Source organism: Cygnus atratus, chromosome 5, assembly GCF_013377495.2.
Source record: "Cygnus atratus isolate AKBS03 ecotype Queensland, Australia chromosome 5, CAtr_DNAZoo_HiC_assembly, whole genome shotgun sequence".
In the NCBI taxonomy this organism is placed as follows: Eukaryota; Metazoa; Chordata; class Aves; order Anseriformes; family Anatidae; genus Cygnus; species Cygnus atratus.
Window position 1 is genome coordinate 27,372,654 of NC_066366.1, and position 26,986 is coordinate 27,399,639.

A 26,986-nucleotide genomic window follows, 5' to 3' on the forward strand; every position below is an offset into this window, starting at 1 on the left:
AAAGCATAATGCTTCTCTCAGTTGGCTGTCGTAAGATAGAGCTCCACAAGTGCATATTGTCTATTTGTTAGTATTCAAACTGCATTGACTTCCTGGAAGAGGATCCGTGAACAGGAATTACGTAAAGTTTTCAGGCATATGGGAGACAAGAAAGTCATCAGGAGTAGTCAGTGTGGATTCACCAAGGGGAAGTCACCCTTGACAACCTTGATCGACTTCTGTGATGAAATGAATGGCAGTGGATATTGTCTGCCTTGACATCAGTAAAGATGTCTACACAGCCTCTGATAAAATTGTCATGGAGAAGCTGACAAAACACAAGCTGGATGAGCTGGCAGTGAGGAGGATCGGAAGCAGTCAGTGATCACTGAGTGCCATGAAGTCTACGTGGAGCCCAGGAGCTAGCAGTGTACCCCAGGGGTCAATCTCGGGTCCAGTCCTGCTTGACACCTTCAGTAATAGCCTGCAAGACAAACTCAGCAAGTTTGTTGATGACACAAACTGGGGAGGAGTGGCTGATAGGCTAGAGGCACACAGACTGCCTGGGAAATGGGCTGACAGGAGATGGTCCTTCCCCTGTGTTTGGCACAGGGGAGGCACACCTGGAGTGCAGTGAGTGCTGCTGGGTTCCCCGGAGCAGGAGAGACCTGGAGCTCCTGGAGAGAGGCCAGCGGAGGGCTGCAAAGATGAGTAAGAGGCCGGAGCATCTCTCTTATGAGGAAAGGCTGAGAGAGCTGGGACTGTTCAGCCTAGGGAAGAGAAGGCTCCAGGGGATGTTGGCAATGTCTATAAATACCTGAAATGTCTATAAATGTCTATAAATACCTGAAGGGAGGGTGCAAAGAGGACAGAACCAGGCTCCCTGTGATGTCCAGTGCCAGGAGAAGTGGCAATGGGCCCAAACTGGAACACAGCAAGGTTCTCTCTGAACACCAGGGAGCACTTTACGTGTGGGTGGCTGAGCCCTGGCACAGGCTGCCCAGAGAGGTGCTGGAGTCTTCTCCTTGGAGATCCTCAAAAGCCGACGTGGACGTGGTCCTTGGCACCCTGCTCTGGGTGGCCCTGCTTGAGCAGGGCTCAGACCAGGTGGGCTCCAGGGGTGCTGCCAGCCTCAGCCGCTCTGCGGTTCTGTGATATAATGGGAGCTTCTGTAATTGCCTTTTTATTTTTATGAGCTATTTTTCTTATTCATTCAGACAGGACGTTCTTAAAACACCATTTTAAATTCCGTGGAATCCTGAACAGCTTTTAGAGATTTTGGATCAGAGCCTTGCATCTTATTGATAGCCCAACATGTTTTTTTTTTCTTCTTTTAAAATAAAAATACGATGACAAAATCTTAACAGAGTTTACTCATGATTCATTGGTCCTGGTGTTCAGACACTTAGAAGACAGAATAGAAAGTGTTCTAAGAAAATGGCTTTGGAGAATTGCAGATGATTAGCTACCCCTTAACTCTGAAAAGTATGGGAGAATATTTGAATTGGTGTCGGGGAGGGGGGGCAGGGAAGATAATAAACAAAAATATTTTTATGAGAATGAGTTAATTGCTTAGCTTTACAGGCTTCTGCTTAGCCAAATGGTGTCAAACAAGAAAGGAGAAGAAAGGACAGAAATAGGGGTTCTGTACTTGCGATATAAACATGGTATTCATGCTGCTCCTTCCTGAGATTTGTCTGAAGGTCTCGTACAGTTGTTTCACTTTATAAAAACCTTGTGTGTAAAACATCATTCACATGAAGAATTATAAGAATTCTTGTTTAACAGTCAACCTATTAAATTTGCAAAAAAACAGTGGAGAAAAATGAGATACAAATTGAATTTGCATTTCCAGTCGTCAGAACAAGGATTATATTTTAAATCCAGCACATTCTTCTAAGGATATTGTCAGTGAAGGAAGCAGAATGGTGTTTTCTGTGCACATAACCATTTCTGTGTGGGAGAGGTATAAGAAATTAATCTTTTGAGAATGTTGACAGAACCCAAGTGATTCGATTAATAAAGCCCTAGTAGCATAATGAATGAAATTACTTAGCAGCTGAGAAGTAACAGAAGTTAAACTACAACATGAAAGACAACATATAACTCTCACTTTCTCTTGTCAAACTTCCTACTCACTTGTTTGTCAGCTTTTTTCACAATCACTTTTTGCTCTCTGCTCTGCAATGTCAGTGTGTGGCACAACCCAGAAGAATTCATCTGCTGCTTCTTCCCCTTCAGTCGTCATTCTTTTGGCTTGGCATGTTCAGGGCTTACAGGTCAACCTTTGCTGTGCTACCTATCATGAGTCCAGTTGTTTTGTTTGACTTTTAATTTTCTTTCAGCAAACTTCTGTATACCTGCCTGTCTTCAGAGTTTGAGCTCCTTGGAGCACGGACCATCCGTTCTTGAATGTCGGGAAAATGCTAACACATTGTGTGGCTACTACTATTAACACAAAATAATTTCTGGCAAGCAAATACTAAGAGGAAGACTGCAATGAATAACTGTCTGGAAGACGTGAACTTTGTTGGCCAACTCTCTTAAACCGTAGGAACATCTTTTATTTTAAGGGCAGGAAGAAGCTCTTGTTTTTACTTTCCTAATATAGCTCTAATAACGTTATGCTCTCTTCTGGGATGATTGCTAGAAATTAAATACATGCCTGAAATAATTTTCTCTTGTTATTTCTTGCAGAATCACTGCCATGTATAGTGAAATAGGCTTTGTGATAAAAGAGACAGAGATGTATGTGGTAATACATACCTTGCTTTTGTAGAAGTTTTTTTTAAATATTACACAATGGGCTGTTTTTTTCTTCAAGCTCAAAATCAAAAAGATCAATTTTATCAAAGATTGGAGGAATGGATTAATTGGTTAAAACACTGTTTCACTGACTGCTCAGAAAACTGAATTCGTTTCAGTTCACAGTGATGTATGTGCGCTTGTGAGGAAGGGACTTGAAATGGCAAGCTGCCACTGCCATTGAAACAAAGACTTTTTCTGAGCTTCTGTTGCTATTACTCTTCCCTTCCCCGTAAGGCACATTTGTGGTGCTCAAAGCTGAAAGATGTACCTCTGCAGTTGGGTGGTATTCCAGAACAGGAACAGAAAAAGCTCTGTGTTAATTTTTTTCTGTGTTCTATTTCTGCATTCAGTCCTCGTTCTTTTACAGTCTTTTGATACCTATTAAAACTTTTAAGACTTGTGTATGAAAGTGCTATTTTCATATGATTTCATCTTTTTTTTCTTTAAGTCTGACTTTAAAATTCAAATGTGAATTCATCAGATGCCTGATAATGGACAAAGTTACCAGGATCAGGCAGATTTCTCACTGCTGCTGAACAGGGCACGTAAGCTCAGCTGTTGCCATGGTTGGGAGTAATTCTTATCTCCAATTTATATGTGAATTCTGTTTCTTGATTTTTTCACTCAAGCCTACAGAGAATTAATCTGTCAGTCCTTACAAACACTCTGCTAGAAACAGCATCCGTTTTTAATGAGATACTACAGATACTGACGTTAAAGACAATTTGGTATTGCAAACATTATTTCCAAACTGGAGTATTAGAAACATGTAGGTACTTAATTTTATTTGCAATAATGCCAAAATAAATAAGTTTAGCACTTCCAGTGAGCTGTAGGCATGGTTTTATGAATTTGATTCATAGACTCCTTGATTTTAACCCTCACTGCCTGAATACCCTTCATCAGCCAGATGGAGATTGTCCAACGTACCTGTTAGCCTGAGAGAGGACCGTTAATAACTTTTTGGGCGTTAGAATCACTATTTGCAAGATTTTAGTTTAAATTAGAGGTGGTTATTGTTGTTCTCTTTTCAAAGCCAGAATTGAGGTAGACTTTACAATGAGCTATGAACGTACAGACTGGAAGCTAGGAACGAAAAGCTTTCCATTATGAAGTTTTCCATTATGAAGTGTAGAAGACTACAGCACAGCTGAAACAACTGCCCATTGCACGTGCGTTTTCTTTGCGTTGTGTTTGTTGTGGAGATGTTCATTTCTCTTCATTTTGGAGATGATGCTATGTGGGCTAAAATATGTCTGATAAATTGCTTTCTGGGTTGGTTGAACGTTGTGCCCTGGGCGGGCTGGGGAGTGGGTCCGGTGGCATCCTTTGTGGGGGTCCTTTGTGAGCCCTGTTAGGCATGGGAGTAGCAGCAAGCCATTGGCAGTGAATAGTAGAGGGCAATGGAGGAATTGAATTCCTGAAATAAACGTGTCCATCTTTTTCAGGACAAATAAGAAGATGCCTTTGGGTACAGTATTTCCTGTCAGTTTGGGCTGGCGTTATGCCATGCCAATAGCCCAGACTTGTTACTACGTGACAGTTTTTCTGGACAGCTATCACTGCAGTCAGGACACTTTTTTGCTAATAATTTATCCAGAATTTTGTTTTACATTTCCACTTTATTGTAAACAGAATTAACTCCCACCTCGGAATCAGTCAGCTGTTATTTCAATCATGCCTTAATGAAAGTTACACGTTACTGCCATTATTTCAGGATTTGCCTGAACGCTCTGGATTTTTTCTGTCATGAAGGGATTTTTAATTGATGATACATAATACCTACTGGCAGTGTGGGAACAGGCTGCGTGGTCATGTAGTGGTATTGCTGTGGGTACATAACGCGCTAGGTTTAGACAAATGACAAATTGGGAACCTATGCCCCTTCTTCCCTACCAAGGTCTGAGAAAGAAAGGTACTGTAAAACTAGAAGGCAAGCGTGCTACAGTGGTGCAGCTTCTTTCTTTTCTCAAACACTGGTGAAGATGTGCCCGTGTGACTCTTCTCGAGTACCCACCTGTAATACTGTGTTTCGTGTGTCCTCTTACAGGGCGAAATAGAGCAGTTAATGTTGACTTTGGAGGGGTAGTTCACATAGGTGAAGGTTGTCAGCGTTGCCATGTATGAATGGTAACCCATCGGTATGGGTTACAGAAACAGCTGTGATGTTATTTTAAAAAAACAAGTAGGTTTAGAAGAGAGTTTTCTGAGCAAAACCAGCCTGTGGTGTTGATTTACCCACTTCTTTTCTCCTTCCTCTTCTTTATCTCCTCTTCTTACTGGAGTGTGGCTTTAGGGATTAGCTTGCTGCTGCTGGTTTTCCGTCCGATTTTTTTCACCTCTTTATCAGTTCAAACCACTTATTAGGCAAAATACACTTTCTGGGGAGCAAAAAGTTGTTTCAGTGCTTAGAACTGAAGAGGCAAGCCAGTGAGGCAAATGAAGTGTGTTCTGGAGAGTTCAGTTATGGTTCACTTGAGTACAGTTACACCTGTAACTTTTGAGTTTATCAAGCTAAAATTTAATCGTCGAAGTAGGAATTCAGAGCAGCAATCTGTTTGGTGCTATCAGTCATAAAAGATATTGGCACACCAGTTTGTTTTGAAACCAAAAACCCAACTCTTTTTTTGGTAGAGCTGCAATTTTCCAGCATGCGAAGGGGTTGTTACGCGCGTGGTAAGCGGGGCCGAGTACTGCAGTCGGGTGGAGGGGCTTCCTTGCAGAGGTGGGATGTAGGCCTGGGACTGGCAGGGAGGGGGGAGGGGAAGGAGCCTGATTCATATTTCCAGTTCAACTGATACAGGTTGTTAAGATGTCTTTTACTGCTGCAGGTCTTGGCTTTGCTGTCGTACCTTCCTTCCAAGATGTTCTCTCTTCAGGAAAGGTATCAAATGGTAGCTATCAATGGTTTTGCAAGAACAAGTCTTGCTACAGCAAACCAACTTGCATGAGCTTTGAGATTTTAGTCTTGCAGGGGATTAGATGTTTCTTTATAAGAGAATGAGAAAGCTTCTGTCGGCCCCTCAGTGCTGGCTTTGCCTTGGTGGTGCTGAGATGTACTGGGAACAGATGCAGGGACTGAAGGGCTGTCTGCCAGGTGTACATAGCATTTCAGCACACTTACATAAAACTTCTCTGCAACTTGATCCAAAACACAAAGTACCAGGTCACTGGCTGTGGGGTGCAGTTCACCCAGTTGCTTTATTTCAGAGTCTGATTCTTCGGGCCATCTGTAGGCACCTACCTTGAGGAGAGTTGTGTGGCATTCAGTACAAATGCGCTCATCCAGACAAGCAGTAACTGAAATCCGTGTTTACCATCTTGCCTTTTCCAGACTGTTTTTGGGAACTTGAGCTTTTGGGGCAGTATTCCAATCGTTGCAAAATTATTTTATTAAACGTATTTCTGGAAGATACATATTAAATCCAAGCCACTACTGTGGCATGTTTGTGTTCTCCAGTATGCAACTGCTTCAGTGTCGTAGTGCTGAACTGTGAGAGTTCCTTCCCTATCTTTATCTCGAGTTTTTGGAAAATAGCCAGTTCATTATGGCAGAGATCAGATTACAGAAGAACGGCAACCGTTTACAAGAGAGTGCATAAAAGGTGGTGATGTAAAAGTTGACAGACTTGTGGAGCCTGTGGCTGGAAGAGAGGTGCTGTTGAGTGAATTACACGTACAGAACTCACCGAGCACCAGAGCTTAGAAGCAGTAGGATTTCTAACAGTGAGCCCTATGCTGTTACCTGCCATTAGTGCTTTCTAGCATATCCCATTGGTAAGAAGAGTGCCTGATCCTGGCAACCAGTAAAATGCCTTTTGTGGAATTCACTGCCTTTCAGCTAAATAACAGGATTGCATTAATACCTGAGCAATTAGGCATAAGCCCTTAAAGTTTGCTTTAAAACATTCTAATAACGCAGGGAGGGCAGCAAGAGGCAATCATTCTTCTCCGTCTATTTTGTGTGCAAGTCTCCATACAAAAAGTCAAATTGAGGATCTTAGTAACTTGAAGGTGCTCCATGGGCTGAGGTCAGCACACCTGACTGAGCTCACTGGTACTAGGATAATGTGTGTGGTCAGTAACCGATCCCTTGACATGGTGGAGCATCTACAGCAAGGATGAGATTCATTCGTGCACACAGGCTTTTCTCTGGTGCTTGGCCAAGGCTGTGAAGAAGAATCTCAAATAAGAGTGCAACAAGCACAAACGTCTGTGTTTCCTGTTTCAACAGGAAAGTATTTTTCTTTCTCCTATAATGACTAGTACACTGAGAATGGCAGTCTTTAAAAAAAAAAAAAAAAAGTTAAAGCCACATAATGTCTGAGGAGAAAAAAGGAAATGACTATTAAAAGATGAGGAATCTAAAGCATGTCATTTTATTTTTGGAAGGTGACTAGGTGTTACAGTAATCGAGATCTTCAATTAAAAAAAAAGGATTTTTCCTTCTTTCTGTTTCAGCTTAGAATTTTAATTCACTCGTCTTTCTCCTTCTGCCTAAATGATTTTTTTTTTAACGATCTCACTCTTCTCGGGGTGTCTGGCTTCACAGCATGCTGCAATCACCTTGCCTTTGGCCCTGAAGGCTGAGGAGCTCTCCAAAAATAAATGGGAAAAGCCAGAGGCTGTCTCCTCAGCTTAGCATTTTCTTTAGCTTTTCTTAACGGCGGAGTTTTGTTGTTGCAGCTCTCAGAAAGGTGGCTCTCCAGCCAGAGCTTCCCCTGGCAGCTGCTACCTGCTGCCGTCAGCCTCTGCCCTGCCTCTGCCCTGCCTGCCGGCACCTGGCAGGCACAGAGGTGTGTTTTAAGGTGTGTTTTGTGGTGTTTTAAGGGCTTTGCAATTCCTTGTCCCTCCTAGTACTGGCTTCTCATCCGCCCTAGCGCGAAGGAGCGCTGAGAGCGTGGTAATTCTGAGAACTCTGCTGAAGAAGTGAACGTGTTTTCTTTTCTTACAGCTCTGCACTTACAATAAAGTGAAAGGAAGCAGGCTGGCAGTCAGGAAACCTGTAAAACTCTGCAAATGCATAGGCGGATAATAAGTACAAATGGTTTTCATTCTTTCCAAGTATGAACGTGCCACTTGGGATAAACATATTGCTTGTTCCTGTCAGACAGAGAAATGCATCCTTGCGTGAGAAAATGACTTGCTGGAAGAAAGTATCACCTTGTTACTTCAGGACTGGGAAAAAGGTACCAGATGAGTATCACTGCAATCCCCAGTGTTCCTACTGGTTCTGTTTAAGTTTTTATTGGTAGGCACGCCTGTATGGTGGCAGGGTACAGGGTCCCGCTGCAGGAGAAGGCGAGCTCCCCGGGAGGCTCCGTCCCTGGGTCCCGGCCTGCCTCGGGTGGCAGCGAGGCACGCTCGGCGGGTGGGCGCAGCCGTTTGTTAATTGTGTCAGGTTTGTTTTGAAGTTAGCAGCGGGAGCTTGTTTAATTCCTTGGGTGTTGATTTAGAACTGCACTGTCTCAGTGCGGAAATGTAATCATTCAGCTTATTTAATATGTCACTACGTACTTATTTTTTTAACGACAAACTTCATCAAAACCAGAAGGGAAGCCCTCCTTCCTCTCTGCGGAGCCTGTGATGCTCCAGGGATTCTCAGCGGTTTCAGAAGACATCCTTCAGAGCTTTCAGAAAGTAAATAAGGTTCAGGACTGCTTCTGCCTCACACGGTTTTGATTGCAATTTGTCTCTTTTCCAGATCACAGGGTAGCTGTATTATTTACTGGTCGTAAACCAGCAATTAGGATTGGTGATTTTAGACCAGTGTGCCAGAAGCCATTTTTCATGTAGCCACTTGAAAACATTTGTCTGAATAAATGGCTTGTGTCTCCTCCGGTCGGTATTGAATTATACGGAGATTTTGACAGTGGGCATTTTCTCTTGCCTGTTTCTTCTCTTCAACAAAAAGAAGGGAAATATCTTTTTCAGGGGACATTTGAAAATGCGTGCAACATCTCCTCACCCAACTTACGATACATGGGAACATGTATCCCCCACCCAACTTACGGTACATCTGGAACATGGGAGCTAACGTGGAACTTAAAGGCTGAACAGCTGGGCCCCAGGGCGGTGATCAGCAGCCCGTAGGGAGCCAGTGGTGTACCCCAGGGGCCAGCCTGGCCCTCAGGTCAGCACAGGTGAGGCTGCACCTGGCCTGACTTTTTGTTCATACCTTGTAAAAGAGATACAACAATATGTAGAGTGGTGAAATTATTGTTTTTGCAGGTTAAGTCATTTGGTAGATTAGAATCTTTTGTGATCTGTATGCTCTGAAGCCTAACTCTTCAAAAGATAGAAGAGGAACTGAGATAGTCCTGCTGCGGCTTCTTGGGATCCCTGAAGGGTGGGTTGCCCAACAGAGAGTTAAAGCTAAAGGAACTTAGCGAGAATGGGAGCTTCAAGATTATTTGTTGATAGATTGGAAATGTTAAAGCATGGTTTGTGGGTGACACAATGACCTGGAACATGAAAGATTTACAAAGATAAGTGTGCTAATAGGAAGTGGCATTATTTATTGCAGCATCAAAAATGTATGATTTGTGCATGTATTTGGCACTTCTAATCTGTAAATTGTTTTTTCTTTAAAAAACAAACAAGGAAAGTCTGTAGAGAACTGTTCCTTGTGTTCTGATAGTGAAAATTGTCTCTTAAAAGGATCTCTTCCTTCAGTTTGAAGAAGGCCAGCCAACTTGTCACTGAAGACAAGACCTACATTGCACATACAGCTTTTGGATAAGAACTGATACAACTCTTTAAAGTATTTATATTTTTCAATTTTACAGGTACAAACAAAGAAATTATTGATAAGTTTCCTGTAATAACCAACAAAAAGCGGGAAAGATTGTTTCCTTTCCCAGGCAAACGTAGATTTGAATTACTGGGATTTTTATTTTTGTTTGAAATCCATTGAGAAACCCTGAAGCTGGAGTCATGGTTGGGTCCTGTGTTTGGGAAGAAGAGAAACTCCTGCTTCTTTTTTCTTGTAAATGCGAGATGAGATTGTGGTAAGGCTTTTTGCACACTTGATTTATTTTCCTAGATTTTACAAATTTTAAAGACCTATAATTTACAGATACGAAAGTAGACCAAAAATCTAGTATTCTTTAGAAAGGTTATATGTATTGATTATTTTTTTTTTTAGCAAATTACTTAAAAGTATGTAATACAAATGTTTGTATGGAAATGTTTTGGAGTACATAAGAAACATTTTTGGATCCTATTTTTTCAGTTTTCCTATTGTTTCTTGCATCATAGAAAAAACACGTAAAATTTTGCAAGGTAGTGAGATTTTGTAAAAGCTTGTGTAGGAATGCTTGTGTGTACAGAGAGGGAAAAGAAAATCAGCCAAAACTGCTTTCCAAGTCACTAACGTAACTGGAAATATGTCAGATCTTTTCAGTTTTAGATTGCAAGTTTCTTGAGCTTATGAGGAGGTGTGTGCATTAAAATAAGAAAACAAAGTTTTCCAGTTATATCACCTTCCAGCAGCCCTGCTCTGACTCCCTATATTGTTCGTGATTTCTGGGTCTGCTCTTCTGTAGCCATCTGTTCACTTCCCAAAATAGCACTGCTTGTCTCTCAGTTTAGAATTTTTCTCATTATCCTTAATACATTGTAACTGCCCTTTGAATAAAACTAATTTTAATACTGATTTTTAATACATTACTGAATAGTCAAACATTAAATAATTTAACATCAACATTGAAATTCTTAATTTCAACACGTTTGGGGATATTGAACGTTAGAAGTAATTCTTGTTTTTATGTGTTTTCTGTTTGCTTAATTTTTCTGTATTGTTCTAAGTATTACTTTGTTTGGCACTAGTCAAATACAAAATCATAATTCCACTAGCAGACTGAAAAGCAGTTCCGCACAGTCACACGGGGAAATTCCGGATTCATCCCATGTTCGCAGTGGTTCGAGGCCACGTGCGTGTTGCCTGATTGACTGGCAGCTGATGGACTGGAGTGGCTAAGAGCCTTATCTCCGTACGGGCACTGATTTGCCTCTCTGCTCTTCAACCGCTGATTTTTCCCTTACTTACTATCTTACTGTCTTTGACATCTCTAACTTTCTGTAATGACTTATGATCTTTGACATCTTTAATTTTGTAAAATTTGCTTGAGGTTGGTCATCAAGTTAAAAAATAAATATATATATTTGGAAGGGGAAAAGAGATGAGCACATGGATGGACAACACTTAAGCCATTTCTGTAGGCAAAAGCAAGCATCCTTGCTGCAGAATTTAAAAACTGTTACAATTAATATGTGTGTGTGATGGTGAGAGTTTTTCTGTTACAGCAATGCGGAAAACTTTATGCACGGTTTTAATTTATAAATGGTGATGCTTTTAAAAGTTTCATTGCATACATGGTCCTTACTCCTGGAAGAATTCTCTGGAGGAGCAAAGTGGCCTTTCTCAATGAACTGGTGAAGTTGCAAATGTGGGCTTCAGTTGTTTAATAGTGACTATATTGGTAGTTTTAACTAAGGCATCAAGATTTTATTTAAAGTACTTAGGAACATTTTCTAAGTTTAAGGGGGTTTGCCTGTATGGAATGTCTGGAAGGGTTAAAAGAATTAGGTTTCTCTGGACACGTCTTCATATCTTATTTTCTCCTTGGTTCTATTATTTTCCCTTTTCCCTTTTCCCTTTTCTTCATTTTCCTCAGACCTGCATTGCTCAAGGCTGGAGAAGATTGGCCAGATTTAGTCCCGCGTTCCATGACCAGCCAAAAAGCCATCCATGTTCTGCACCACCACCAAATGCCGCTGCTTTTCTTTCTCTTTTCCTCCCACTGAGTTGCAGTGCCAACCTAATTTTGCCTTACCTGGTTAGATGGGATTTGATAGACCTTCTCAGCTAGAACACTGAGGAGCTAATTTTGGGAATAAATAAGTCTTTTTTTGAGAGAAATCTGAAGGGACCTCTGGAGGTCATCTTGTCCAGCTCCCCTGGCTGCTGGACCATCTTCCTCGAATGGCAGCACTTTTTCTGTGCTGGTCTGTCTTTGCTGGGTGGGAACATGAGATAAAACCATATGAGATGGCCTGTGCAGCAGGGAGGCAGTTCCTCTGCAGGGATGTTCTGGTGTCTAGCAAAATTTGTAGAGAGCTTTGGTATTTGTGTGCTTCTCTGAAATCTTAGTGTGTTGTAGCTCATTCTAAAAAGATGCCAGCAAACTTTAAAATGCTTCAAAAATCAGAATAATATCAAACTGATAGATTGAGATGCAGCTTTCACATAGGGCAGATCATTTTAAACCCCCATCCAGAGGGGTGTTTTGCACCTTTTTCTCCATTGTCTTGCATGAGCTGCTGCTGGAAACAGATCCATCAGCAGTCTGAGCCAGCATGGGAGTACTCTTGGGAATCTGCAGACTTCAGGATTGGTACAATTTCCTGTGCGCCCTTGCACCAGCAAAGCAAATAGACGTTTTAGTGGTGAGGGAGGAGGGACAGCTTGGCTGAGAAGGTTGTAGCCCATCACCCTCTTCATGCCCATTGTCTTCCCTCGTCTTTTTTGACTCCAGAAGCTCGTGCGTTGTGAATGCAGCGCTGTCTTCTCTTGGTGCTTCATTGCACATACTACGTAGGTTGGCTGCTTGCCTGTGGATCTTCTGCAGAAGATCTTCAGCTTCCACAGCAGCTGTTTTGAGTTTTGCATAGCATCTGAGAATCGTGCTTTTCTCTACTACAGCCCTAGTCCGTGGCCCTGCTCTTTGCATAAAATAGCAGAGGACTCATACCCTTTCTGTTAAGAGCTGTATGGAGGTGATTCCTTGTAGGTGACACAGTTGGGGAATAGGGAGTGAGGCTGTGCTTTTCCAGCTGTCTGCTGACTTTTGGGCTGCCTTCTCTTGATGAGATTAGATTCTATTTATATAACTAAAGCATAGTTATTGTAGAAGCCCATGAGTGGATGGGAATAATTCCATGAGAAACTTGTTTATAGTCTCATGTCGAAATACAAGCCCGTTAAAGAAATTTCAGCTCTTGCTGATTTGATGTTTGTTCAGTTGTGAAATGACATTTAAGTGTATTTTGGCTATTTAAAAAGATTATATCCTTCCTAACCCCTTCCTGTGGAAACAGAAATGTTATGTATTTTGCGTATTAATTAATACAGCACTCGGTTAATACGTACCAAGATAAATTTGATTTTGTATTGAAGTAGACTTGCAGAGTGATTAAGCCAAACCACATTGTCTTCTTAGTGGTAAAACTTCTGATGTCTGAGAGAGCAGCAGATCAAGGAGACTGAAATGAACAGTTACGTGCCAGCTGTTACACAGACTGTGAAGTTGCTGCTCTGTGGTTTGAAGCACAAAGCATCCAAATTTAACCCAGAACTTAGAAGGCAATTGAACAGTGAAAGAGCAGTGTCTTGCTCAGACGTTAGATCTTTGGTTAATTTGTCCTTATTTTTCTGTTAGGTATCTTGGAAAACTATAAAATAGATACAATAACACTGAAATACATCACGTAGATCTAGGTATCCTGATCCTTTTTCATATGCTTTTACATTGTCTAACTGATAGGCATTTCTCTTTTTTTTAATTCTTTTTTTTTTTTTTTTGGTTTAATCTTCATTGCTAAGACAGTACAAATGCATTAATTATCAGAATAGGAAAAATGTGAATGTTAAATTGGTAGAAATTAGTTTTAATCTACGGCATGTTATTTGCCTGTTTCTAAAGACCAGGCTGAAGGTTTCTTTATTTGAGAGAGAATAAATGAATTCTGAGGTGATAACTGTAACATCTGTCGTAAACTGTGTCATAGTCTTAATTTATAAAATCTAAACAGTTCTGTTGCTGTGTTTATGGTAATCTGCTCCATTTTCATGCTCTAGGCATTGACGGCCAGGGACTGTTAGCCATTCCTATTGTTAAGGTTGCCTAATGCTTTTCTTTTATAAAATACTATTTTCATTTTTTACTGTTTAATCTGATCTATTCTGCATGTTTGCACTCAAGCCAAATTATTTTTTGGAAGCGTTCAGCTATAATACCACCCAGGTTTTTCTTTCATCTTGTTTCATTTCTGAGACAAAAAATAAAATACAGCTTAGATTAACAGAATAGTTGACCTTCATCTAGAGATTTTCTGGCACGCCATGCTTCACAGCAGGGTCTAGAGACGTTGTTTTAGAAACTTGCTCTTCCTGAAAAATCTCCTAGATTTGAGCATGCTTTAAGCTTTGGCGTAGCGGCACGTTTTCACCTGTTCAGTGGAGGCTTGTTAATAACAACTTAATCTCCAGTGGGTTTGGCTTCAGAGGGAGCGCTTTACCTGCCACAGCTGTTAGTGGGGATCAGGGTGAGTGTGTGCCATCCCCCTGGCGAGACCAAGCATCTTCCACGCTGTTGCAGTCACGGCGTGGCACGGGGCTGCATATGCAGAACGCTTGCTGTAGGGGTACGGATATGAGAAGGGATTTCCCCTGCTCGTCCTGTCTCTTTGGGTCTGGCAGGCTGCATCCTGCTTCTGCTGCGTGGATTTGCAGCCAGACAGAGGAGGAGATGTGTGTTCCGAGTGAGGAGGGAAATAAAACTAAAATCCAGCAAGCTATTCACTTGGGTCTGGTTCTGAAAGTCCGTGTAATTTCATTCAGGAGGGGTAACTGGTATAGCAGGTGATGTGGGAACTACTGGACAGGCATATGTGATACATCACAGCCACTTCCTGAAGGCTTCTTAATGCTTCCCCAGGGTACGTGAGCAAGCTAAAGAAATCCTAATCCCCCTTCCAGTTTAAGCGGTTGCAGCGAGGCCCAGCAGGACGGCCAAAACACGATCAAAGTACAGATCCTAAGGAGATGCAGTGCACGTCGTGGCTGTTGACATCGTTGTTTTCATAGTGAAGAAGTCCTCGCTGTGGCATGCTTAGCAGCCGACTGAGTCGTGTGATAATTCTCGTCAAGGTGGCATTTAGAAACCCTTCTGCATGGGGAGAGCAGCAGTGTTCTCGCTCAGCCTCATGAAATGTTAGCACATTAAAGGGGGATGCCACGAAGTGCCATTTCTTCAAAACAAAGATAAAGCATTTCAACTCTTAATGTTTTTGCAAGCTGCTGGGCTGGAATAACAACAGGATTTATATCCTGCTGAACAGGAGGAGCTCAGGTATTCCATAAAAATGCCTCCCTGCCTGACCCTGCCTGTTCGAGGAGGTTGTTTTATAGCCAAGGCACCTGTGCTGGTGGCTGCTTCCTCTGCTCTCCTCAAGGGCTGCATGCGGAAGTGACCAGGGAGACCGAAGGGAGGCCTTCCAGCCCCATGGTTTAGGAAATGAGAAGCCTGAAATTAAATTCTTGTATGCCAGCTTCATTTCTCTCTGTAGATGTGTTTTAGATATTTAAAATGTGAGGGAGAACATGCAGTAGGCAAAATGGGGAAACAGAATGGACCTGCATAATAAAGAAGGAATATTCAAGAGGAGGGTCACCGACATTGTTACCAAGATCCTCAATTACTTTTCCAGTCAAAATGATGAGAACTGGAAATACCTTGGGGTGTGTGAGTGTCTTTCTAGGTGGGGGTGATCCCGGTACTAGGGAGTGTTCAATGCTGCCGTGTTCTCTGCAGCTCTGTACAGTACTTTGTGCTTGGTTGTTTTTTTAAAAGCATCTGATGTTTCAGAAAGCAACGTTACGGCATCCCGTTTAGGGTGTTTATAGAATCTTTCAGGATGCTATTTATAGAGCCTTAATTTATGTGGTAGTTTACTCTCCACCTGTTGGTAACATCTGACAGTATTTCTGCATTTGCATTCGGTAGGCCTTCCTGCTTAGCTTGAAACACTGCAGTACTGTAAAATGTGGTCGTTGCCTCAAAACAGCACTTCTGAAAGGAAGGCGATGCTTTGCTGGCCATTCTAAAAGTGAGGCAGGTCTTACAAATTATTTTAATAGGGCATTCATAAGAGTTTTCAGCTTGCTGATTCTGTTGCACAATGTAGCCAGAGGCTGCGAATGCTAATAGCGTCTAATGTTAATAGCCTTCCTTTATCTGTTTTGGAAGCCAAGTTTGTGCATTAAAAGCACAGTAAGTAAAAATGCTAAATATGAAACAGAAGCCTGTTCGCAGAATCATGGAATAATTGAGGTGGGAAGGGGAGCTGTGAAGGCCAACTCGTCCAATCCCCTGCACGACAGAAGTCTGGTAGGATCGGGCTGTTCAGGGAGTGCTCTAGGTCTGAACTTCCACTAGGGATGGACCGTCCACAACCTGACTGGGCAGCCTGCTCCAGCAGTTGACCAAAATAAATTTTAGATACAATTTCTCTCTATATTTAAAATTTATATTTTATGTGCTTGCATGTAATCATTTGGTAGATATTTACAACGGTTTTATATATAGGTATATATATGTAATTTTACATAAAGTAAAAATTAAAGGAGGGAAGATATTTGAGTACAGAGGTCTTTATTTAGAAAAGTCAGTATTTCAGATAGATGAAATTAGGATTTCTTTATAAATGCGAGGCTTAATCCCTGTTTTATCATTTCTGCAGTCAACGGTACGAAAAATCTTTTTTCCCACTGATGAGAACTATTAATTGCTATTTGATGAATACTTCTAGAAACATTGAGTGTTGTATTTTTTGGAGGTAAAATCTCTTCCATTTGTAGTTTTTGCTAAGTTCCTCCTGCTTAAGGTTTTACATGAATAGTCCTCTGAAGAGAATATGAGTAATTAGCAAGAAGTCAGCACAAGTCATTAACAATATCTGTTACCATTTTGTAATTTACCGTTGCAAATGCACAGAAGTCAGTAGTGGAAATCTGGGAAACTCAGGGAATCTGCATACCAAATCTGTGCGCCATGCATAGCGGTGAGTTGTAACACAGCCTTTTTTATTTTTTTTTGAATTGAGTGCTGGCTTCAAGGAGAGAAATTCCAGAAAGACCTAGTAAACTGTGTGATACGTGCAGTTTCCCAACCACTCAATAGCCCATTTACAAGGGAATTTAGCAGTATTGAGGAGCTCAGAATACACTTTTCAAAAACAAAAAGTTTAGCAGAGATGTGTTTCCTTCTTTCCCAGTCCTTGACCAAGCAGGGAGGATACACTGCACATTAAGACAACCAGTGTAGCTGTACGAATTAGGCTTTCAGGAGGGCCACAAGAACATGCCACTCTTCTTGCCACTGTGTCACGCCCAGACTACAGATCATAACCAAACCTCCGCAGCCATCGTGACCGAGGCAGCCGCACGTGCCATGTGGGTGAGCGTAAGTCAGAGCCTGTGACTCCAAGCGCCATGGCTTGCCAGCAGGCAGGCACACCCTGCCCAGGGAGGCAGGCAGGAGCCAAAGCAGGGCTGTGCCCGTCTCATTGCCTCTCCGGGGCTGCTGCCTTGCATGGGTACGTCGGGCAGAGTTGGTGAGGGGGGGACCCGTGGCATGCTTCTTCATGCCCTGCTCCATGTACTAATGGGAGGCTGCTGGGTTTCTCTTGAGCTGCAGGAAATTTAAACAGAGAGGAGAGGAGCGAGTGTTTCCATGGCGTGTTATTGTCCTGCAGATGCCAAAATGTGCTGTGGTCCTGACAGCTGATTGATTTGATTCATTGCCTCTGTAAGGCAGCATATTAGTGCTGACAGGCTGTATAGGCTTTAAAGACTTTTCCCGTTTTATTGCTTGCTGTAGGCTGAGAGTGAAATATTGTTAAAGGTTTGGAATTGGCCAAGAGAGGGAACTAATGGCTAAGTGTAAGCAGTCAAATATTAGACAAGATTATCTCCAGAGAATATAATTTTCTGTTCAAGGGGAAAAAAAATGTTGTTGTATTTATTAACATTACACAAGACAGGGCCAGCAGTAAGAAGACAACATTTGTACATTGCAAAAATGTGTTTAGGAAAAGCAAAGACTGTGAGTCACTGAAAGGAGACTAAGTAAGTTAGGTAAATGTGCAGCATGACGATGACAAAAAATCATGTTGAGGTAGCAAAAACAAATGGGAGGAATAATCTTGACTGCTTATTGCATTAGTGATTCTAATTTCATTGTAACTAATAAGAAATGCAATTTTGAGCATGACTAAAGTACAGCAGCTTAGAAAGAATACAGAACAAATAGAAAGTTAGGAGCTTAAAAGCGTGGAGGAATGTGCCCAGGAAGAAACTTAGAATTAATGCTTTCTGGGCCCTAGGAAGAAGAGGGTTGTGCAGTGCTAGAAGACACTCCTATTCCCTGTCTCATGTAACAAGCTGAAGACCTGCAATTAAAGCAAGAGCATTTTAAACTAAAGTCATGTTTTTTATGCAATTCATTATTTGTCTTTTAAAATCATTGTTTTAAAGTACATAAAGAAAACTATATGGTGATAGTTGCTTTTTAAACAAGCTCTAGGACTTGCATTAATTTGGAAATGAGTGGAAGGGAAGACTGGACACTGAGGCCCTGGGGAGCGAGGATTATCAAAGTGCCAGCAGGTCTGTTTGCCTTCACCTGTGCAGCAATGCAAAGCCACGTTGTTGTATGCCATAATGTGAAGTGTGGCTTCTTAAATCATATCACTGATTGTGTAAGCTTGAGCTCACAGGTCTAAGAAGCTGTCAGTGTTTTGGGGACAGAAGAAGTGGAGAGGTCATGGGAGGGGTTTATGTAAGAAACTCAGTGTTTGGAGATAGAATGTGTCATTCTGAAATTGAAGTTGAGTTTTTCTAGTAATGATTGTGTTTCTTAAGCTGGCACAATGATGTGCAATGTGTTAGCACAGGCATACTTTATTGTATTTGAAAGTGCATCTAGCTGACATTGATTATAGACTTGATTAGGGCACGTTGCAACCAAGAATCCATGTAAGCTGTATAACAGTGCCTGTATAAATGCTGTGAATTGCTTCAGATGTTGTTAAGTAAGAAAATAAACATGTCTTTTCCCAATCTAAATAAAACACAAGAAAACTAAGATTAGGGATAAGAAGTTTGTGGTTTTTAGAGTAATGAAAAAGACTCTCAGACGTCTTTTAAAGAAATAAGTAAAGCTGAAAATCAAGAAGACCTCCCTGTGAGGACCGCCATTTAAAGGAACTGTTCCTGTCATCTGCTCTAAGTACAGCTGTTGCAGCCTGGGATAGAATTAATGATGTCAGAGAAGTCCAAAAGGAGATGTTATTCCTCAAAAGGACTTAGGTGTTTTTCTTTCTTTAGTGTGGTTGTTTGTTTTTAAGTCTTCTCTTGCCCTCTCTTCCATGTGCTGACTTCCTTTTCTTCCCTATTCTAGAATTTTTTGCGGTTTACAGCCAAGGAAGGTGCAGCAAAAACTTCATATTGGAAGTGGTTGCTGAAAAAAACTTACTTCCAGTGAAAAGTAATGGGGTCCAAAAGGAAGCATTCCATCACAAATTTAATGCTCATAGCTGCAAGGAATTTACATTTTTATTGGATGGAAACAATTAGAGGTATTGATAACGTGACATCTCCAAAGATTTGAATGTCCTCGATGGCTTGAGGTTTTCCGTCTGAAATTCACCTCATTACTGCAGAGAAGATAGCGTGGTTGAGTTAAAGCTCAGGCTTGTTAGACATGAAATGAATATTAGATTAAAACCCAAGACAAAATTTAAAGCCTAAGGCCACACAAATATTGTGAAATTTAAATGATAAATCATTCAAAAGAGCTATAATCTACTAGACTAATGGATACACAGGAAAAATGGCTCATTTAATTGCTGTTAGAAAATGTGAGAAACCTTGGCAGGGAGAGGAGGGGTCTTAGAATTTCATAGTCTTCAGAGAAGCTTCAACATAAATTTTCAAGCATTAGCAACCATGGTGTGACTCGGCTCATGTTGAAGAACAATTCCTGTCATCTAAGCTATTCCTGAGTCTGTTGGGCACCAGTTTGTGCAGTTTCCTTGCCCTCACTGTTCTTAGAGAAAGATTATTCATGACGTTTCATCCCCCTATCTCATGGAACATTTGTTTTATTTTTTAAAATGTTCTATTTTTTTTTCCCGTGCAACACTGTCCTTTATCACTTCTCCTTCTGTTTTATTTTGCTGATGTATTTATATAAACACATCAGCTTCAACCATATCATGGTTTCATTTTGTGAACCTAATCAAGAAGGCTCATTTCATCTCCTTTAAGAAGTCCTTCTTTTCTTCATCATTGTAGTAGCCCTCCTTTAATTTGGCTTACAGGTGATGTTACTGCTTCCTTATGTTTTTCTGTTAAAAAAAAATCTGTATCGATCCACATTCCCTTTTTTTCGTGTCTAAATGTATTCCTGGTTTACGATCACCCCATTTTTCACTAGGTCATCTGAACATTTCTCTTGTTGTTTTACTCGTAGATGATCTCCTTTTTTATAGTAGTAGTTCTTTGTCAATCTTTGTCAAACTTTGGCATTTTGTAGTATTTCATCTGAAGGGCAGGGAAAGAAGACTTGCTCTGCTCTGTGATCCGATGAAGTGTAGCTTGAAGAGCTCGCTATGGGATATCCTTAAGGATGTGTTCTTGAAAAAATACTTTTACTTAATGTAGTTATACTTTGAAGTTCCCTATATTTCAGTGTATCTCAAAACTATGAAAAACAAAGCAGATGACAGACGCAGTCATCATGTGTAAATGCCAGATGTATGCAGGGAGTCCCACTACTCCTTACAGTCCTGTATTTCAGGTCTGTGAAATGACAGCTGATAAATAGTTTGTCTGCTGTGCCAACCTCTATCTGGTCAGAGAGGATATGGATGGATGTATTGTGTTGGGGTTTGCTGATGGGGCAGAGAACACTTGCGTTGGGTGGATTTTGGTGAATGGAATTAACCAGGTTAAAATAAGTGTGTTCTTGCTCTTGTCTGTTGAGAACTTTTATTTGGGAGTGAATTGTAATACATGAGTTGAAATTACATCTAGTCTTGATATTATAGCTAGTTCTGAATGCCCAGTGAAAATGAGCATTACTACTAAGTGGAAGTTACTGGGTTGCTTTTTTATTTCAAACAGGTGAATCTCAACAGTGCAATGTCTTTCATCTGCAAGGTCCGTTTGATAGCTTACAGAAGCAGCATTTATCTCCCTTTGTTTTCCCATCAGATTTTTGTGTTGTTTTGTATGATAAAGATTCCCACCAGCAGATAGCGAGTTCTTAGGGAACCAGGCTGCATTATTTCTGCTACTCACAGACAACATATTTTCTTAGCAGTTCCAAGCATTTGCAATTTGCGTACAGACTAGCAGTTCTTTTCATTCTGTAAAAACGTCACAAAGATTTGTGTGCAGATATGCAAGTAGTAAAAGTGCTGCTCGTATAATTAATTGGCTGTCTTTGGCAATAGATCTGGTGAAGGTGCTACAAAATTTCTGTAATGTGCCATCTGTTTTATCTGTTTTCTGGCTGACATGCAGTCACTCGAAAAAAGAATGGCAGTAGCAGAGAAAGAGGGTTCAAGCAGGATATTCATCTCCGATGTTACTGATTGTGGGACAGGCAAGATGCCTGAAAAAGCATTTCAATGGCAAGAGCATCCATCTTTACATTCATAAAGTCTGCTTATAGGACAGCAATTCTGTGTCTGCAGGAGACCAGGCTTTTAAAAAGAGATGTTCTGAGGTCTGAGAAAAAAGTTACCTTTTCACATCCTAAAACCCAGGCTTCTTTAGCAGTCTTTGTTGTTAGCACTTTGTTGTTTTGAAGTCTACCATATGTGCAACTATGATAGGTAAAAGTGGGTGCTTGCTACACTGTGTGTGATAGGCCTCTAAAAGCAAATTATTTGAATCCTGTTCAAATAACCTAAATCTGAAATGAGACTTCTGAATGTTTTATTGCAAGCAAAACCAGACTAGAATACAATGCTGTGCCAGACCAGTAATTTCCATGGCACCCCAAATTTATTGAATATTTATTGTATTTCTCAGCTGCTGAATGAGTTCAGTATAAAACAAAAAAAAAAACAAAAAAACTAAACATATAAATGATCGTATAAACAGAAGGGTAAGGGAGAGAGTTCTGTTACAGAAAATCTGCCAAAAAAATCAATACTGCTACAGACAGATTGCTACAGACAGATGAAGTCCTGCATAAAAGAACTGAACTTATCACTATGATATCTTATCACTAAAAGACAAAAATGTAAGAAATTGATATGTTATACTTCAATGTATACTATTAAATGTTGTAATGATCTATGTATTTTCAGAAGTAATAGTACATCACAATCATCAATTTTTATCCTTTTGAGTGTAGTATTTTCATTGTCAGGATGATTTTTATCAAGAGGTAACCACAACTAGTCTAAAAACAGTTCTGATTTGTGAAAACCAAGAGAGAAATCTGGAAGATTATAATACTTCTGAGTTTTCTAGAACTATGTCTTTTGGTATCAGGGGAAGCAAACATTGTAATGAATTTTCTTTACTATAAGATAGCCCTTCATTTTTTGAGGTAACAGTTGTATTTTTTCTAAAGCATGTGATATGAAAATGACCACCGACAGCTGTAGCAATGGAAGCGCTTTGCTCTAAAGAGGGCTCTTTCATTTATTGGGAGGATGCTGTGTGGGTTAGGTTTTAAAGGGCTATATTATTTTAAAATCGTTGGACATGGGGAAAAAAATTGGGTGAAGTTCACAACAACTTATATCCTGCCTCCACTTGGAGAAAATATTAGTTTACCCTTAGAGTTAACAGTATTTTTCTACTTTGAAAATCATCAGGCTAATAATTCATTTTCCCTCAATATGGTTTCATTTAAAACCTTTAAGGAAAGAAAAGGGCAAAAATGATATGGGCATATTTAGAAGTTCACAAATGTCAAGTGGGAAGGTCTCACAACCATTGTAAACTGTTTTTTTTGCACATTAGAGTATGAATGGTGTTTTTAACCTTTTCATACAGGATTTTGTACATAGTGTAATTACCAGGTGAGAACTAAATTCCCATACTGGCTTCTCATTTGCATTACTCCTAGGCATAAGACTGGACTGTGGTCAGAAACTGAACCTCAGCAATGGAAACCAGGAGGTGAATTTAGGAGGGAAGTTGGGAGAACTGGAGCTATAGCTAAAACCTCTTCATTCCTTTTGGTACCTTTAACAAGTCACTTTGAAGTCAAATTGTTGCATGGAAGTTTACTGACCTCTCCTTAGTGTGATGTTTTTCAGACCATGTTTTTCCATGGTAGGAGACAAATCAGTCTATGCCTATGATATGCATTGTATGTGCTCCATGCATTTTAGGGAGCTTTTACTAATTCTCATTTCTCCTTGTCTGTAAGAAAGTATGGGGGGGTGGGGCTGTAATACAGATCAGAAGCTAAGCCACGTAGCATGTGTATGTGTGTTCAGAGGGGAACAGCTAGCAATTCTGTATCTCTATGTAAAATGTGCACTCAACACTGCTTAAAATAACAACTTTTATAAACTTCTGGGGTTTTAAAAACCCACCACACGTTAAGCTTTGGAAGAAGACAGTAAAATCCTGTGATGGGCTGTGTGTGCATTCATGCAAATCTCCTATTGAAAAGTCTCTCTGATTGCACTTTAAACACAAGAAGCTGGGCATGTCATTTGTGTGTGTAGTACAATTTGTGGCAGTGATGCAGTTTCCTTTTGCCTTTTCTTCTCCTAGACCTGAAAGCACCATTGATCATGCCAGATCATTCTGACCTTTCTGCCATACCATCAAACACAGTTTCAGTTAAAGTCCTGTTTAAAATAAAAGGCTTGCATTTCAATTCAATATTTCAGAGTATACCCCCTTTTAAAAAAAGATCCATTGTTGATTTACAGTTTGCTAGGCAGTGAGAAATGCATTAAGAGTTCTGTTTTATTGTTTCAATCCTTTGTTTACTGTGAACACTTGTTTTTTTCCCTGTGCTAGAGTTTGCAAGGATGTGAGGGAGCGTGACTGTGCTTGTACGCAGGTCGGTGAAGTACTCTGAAGTGTTCCTGTGAGAGCTGTTAGTCCAACGTTGTTCCACTGAATTATTTCCTTTCACTGGAAACTCCCCTGTTGCTACCAATGCTAGTGATTTAACTGGCAATTATACTCAAATGTTAGTTTTCAGGTGTGGGTTGGTTTTTTTTGGTATATATTAACCAAACTGTTGGAGCTTCTTGATTCTTAAAAGTGGGTTTGAGATTTTTAATATTTATCTGAGACATCAGTGTTTTCTGATTCTGGCTACAACGCTAGGCTAAAAAGAGGCTTGCTTGCAAATTTGCAGCTTCTCAATATTCTGACTACTACAAAACGAGGAGATAGAGTTGAGGCCTTTTTCAAAGCGTGCAGATATTTGACTTGAGCTAGTCTTTTTAGCAAATGCTGGTAATGCATATTTTGCTAACTAGAGGAAGGCTTTGAAGTTTTCAACTTGATTCATAAAAATGGCATTATAATATTAGGGTTGAGTTTAGACAAGTAAGACAAAGCTTCTGGCAAATCTGGGCCTCCATTTTAAACATTTATTTCAAACACATCTTGTTTTATGAACTGCTTGAATTATATGCAGACAAATAACAGACAGTTTTACTGATGAAATACTTTTATATCGTTATTTTTTATTTTCCTTTTTAAAAAAGTTTTAGAATAATTGTGATAGCATCTTCAGTTGTAGTTGTGATTACTTTCAATAGGGAGATTTGGAGGAGACAGTAGAAAAATGCATCACATTTAGATCAAATATTTCACAGAATCACAGAATCATGTAGGGTGGAAGAGACCTCCAAGATCGCCTAGTCCAACCTCTGACCTAACTCTAACAAGTCCTCCACTAAACCATATCACTAAGCTCTACATATAAACATCTTTTAAATGCCTTCAGGGATGGTGACTCAACCACTTCCCTGGGTAGCCCATTCCAATGAGTAACAACCCTTTCAGTAAAGAAGTTCTTCCTAATATCCAACCTAAACCTCCCCTGGCACAACTTTAGCCCATTCCCCCTCGTCCTGTCACCAGGCACATGGGAGAATAGACCAACCCCCACCTCGCTACAGCCTCCTTTAAGGTACCTGTAGAGTGTGATAAGGTCGCCCCTGAGCCTCCTCTTCTCCAGGCTGAACAAGCCCAGCTCCCTCAGCCGCTCCTCGTAAGACTTGTTCTCCAGACCCCTCACCAGCTTCGTTGCCCTTCTCTGGACTCTCTCAAGCACCTCCATGTCCTTCTTGTAGCGAGGGGCCCAAAACTGAACATAGTACTCGAGGTGTGGCCTCACCAGAGCCGAGTACAGGGGAACAATTGCTTCCCTAGTCCTGCTGGCCATACTGTTTCTGATACAAGCCAGGATGCTGTTGGCCTTTTATTTAATGTGTTAGAAATGTTTGATCTGTCAGTAGTGACCAAAACATGATCGGCTATCGTTGCTGTTCACGCTGTGTAGTGTTGGCATAGGAGACATGTCAGTACACTACTAGTGTAAGATTTAAGACCAGTCAGTAGGCAGGATGTTCTGCTTCCTGTCTCATTGCTGAACTTGACAAGGGACAAATACAGACTAATCCCCTTAGATGTGTTTTTTTTTTTCTTCCATAAAATCTAGAGTATAGGTTGTTTGCAAGTCTACTGCTGCCTGACTTGCTCCTTTAGCTCAGCAGTTTGAGACTTCATATTCGAGACTCTTGGGTTCCAAAAAGTAGTGGGCATGGGAATTAAACATTTCTGAAGGCCCAGGATGTTCATGGGGATCTTCCCTGGCAAGGTAAGTAGCTACTGCTAGCACTGCAGTTAAATTTCAGTTTAGTGTAGTGATAACGAGTACGTTGTCTCTAGAGGAAAAAGCCAGAAGTCCTGAACTTTGTTGGCACGAGCAGCTGCTGTAAGCCTGAGGCTGAGAGGCAATTACCTCAGCACCTCCTCAGCGGCCTTGGGGGGGGGTGTCCTGCTGGCCTTTCTGGGATCGCTGGCCATTACAGCGTTGAGGTGCCAAGCGGGTAAACTTGAATGTTATCAACACTTTACAAGTATGTCTGTTATTATTGTCGTGTACTGTTAGCTGTCAGGCTGTGTGAGAGAACCCCCCCTGCCCCAGCCCTTTCTTCAGGAGCTCTGTCCTCCAACAGGCCTTTCCCAGCAGGCTGACAGACTTCAGGCTCCTGAGGCGCGTCAGCAGTGAGGGTACAAGCTGAGGGTTGGCTGGTACAAGTGCTTTGCAGTTTTGTAGTGGGTTGGTGGGGCTGTCATGGTGTGCATCGTACTCTTTGCAAATAAAGAGCATATTTTGGGAACGACGTGCATTTTTTCGGTGTTGATAATGCCCATGAATACTCATAGATGTACATTGGAGAGAGTATCGCAATTAGAGAGAAGTAGGAACACGTGCTTTTTGCAGATGATTTGAAATGCATTCCCTTTCGTCAACTGTAAGAGAGGCTGTGTTCTGCATTGGAAAGTGAGCAGTAGTGCATTTCTTCATGAACTTCCCTTGGTCTGTCAGATTACCTTGCTAATTATGGCAAATTGATCTTTACACTGATTTTGCTGTATCACAACCTCTGTGTTCTTCAGAAAGTTCAATGTAGTCAGAAATAACTATAACTCCTTTGAACTAATGCTGATTTATTAGAGCATTTGTACCAGTACTTTCTTTCAGCCTCTCAAATTGACTGTCACATTGAGAGAAATGAGCCCTTGTGTGAATGGAGTACCTGTGCTAATACAATTAGCAAAGAGAAAGGATTTGGAGTTTCAGGGGTGAATCATGTCTTTTTTTTTTTATGTAGTGAAGAAAACAAAAACACACCAATACTCTTTTAGGCTTTTGTGAAATTTACTGTGTTGCAGTTTCTTTAATTGTTGCAGTAAACAAGGCTGTTTCATAGGAACTTTGTAAGTTGACTATAAGCCATTTGGATACGTTTTTGCTCTTAACTGTTTGTTTTGGCAATTGCTTGTATTAAACATCTAACCCATGAACAATTGTAATCTACAATGTTAAACACATAGCAACTTACTGTTTCTGATTAGCTAAAGAATACAGAACCATGCATGATTAAGGATTCTCCTGTTAAGTGTGTCGGTATCTGTGTATATTGTGCATCCAGGGTTGCATTTGAGACTTCCTGTACATGCAAATGTAGAAGTATTAAGGACACTAGCTTGAAGCTGCTTATTGCTGTGTAATCTGTGATATATTGTTTATCACTTCCCATTCAGTTGACTTACCTTAAAATTAGGTGAAATGTTGCTGAAAATCAGTCTTCCTATGTGAGTGTCAAATTACACCCAACACAG

At 40.8% G+C, this 26,986-nt stretch overlaps 1 protein-coding gene across 6 annotated transcripts in view; it reads left to right on the plus strand.

The window, feature by feature from the left end:
• Positions 1-26,986, plus strand: part of GPHN (gephyrin) — a 287,073-nt gene that overhangs the window by 58,234 nt on the left and 201,853 nt on the right. The window lies entirely within an intron of this gene.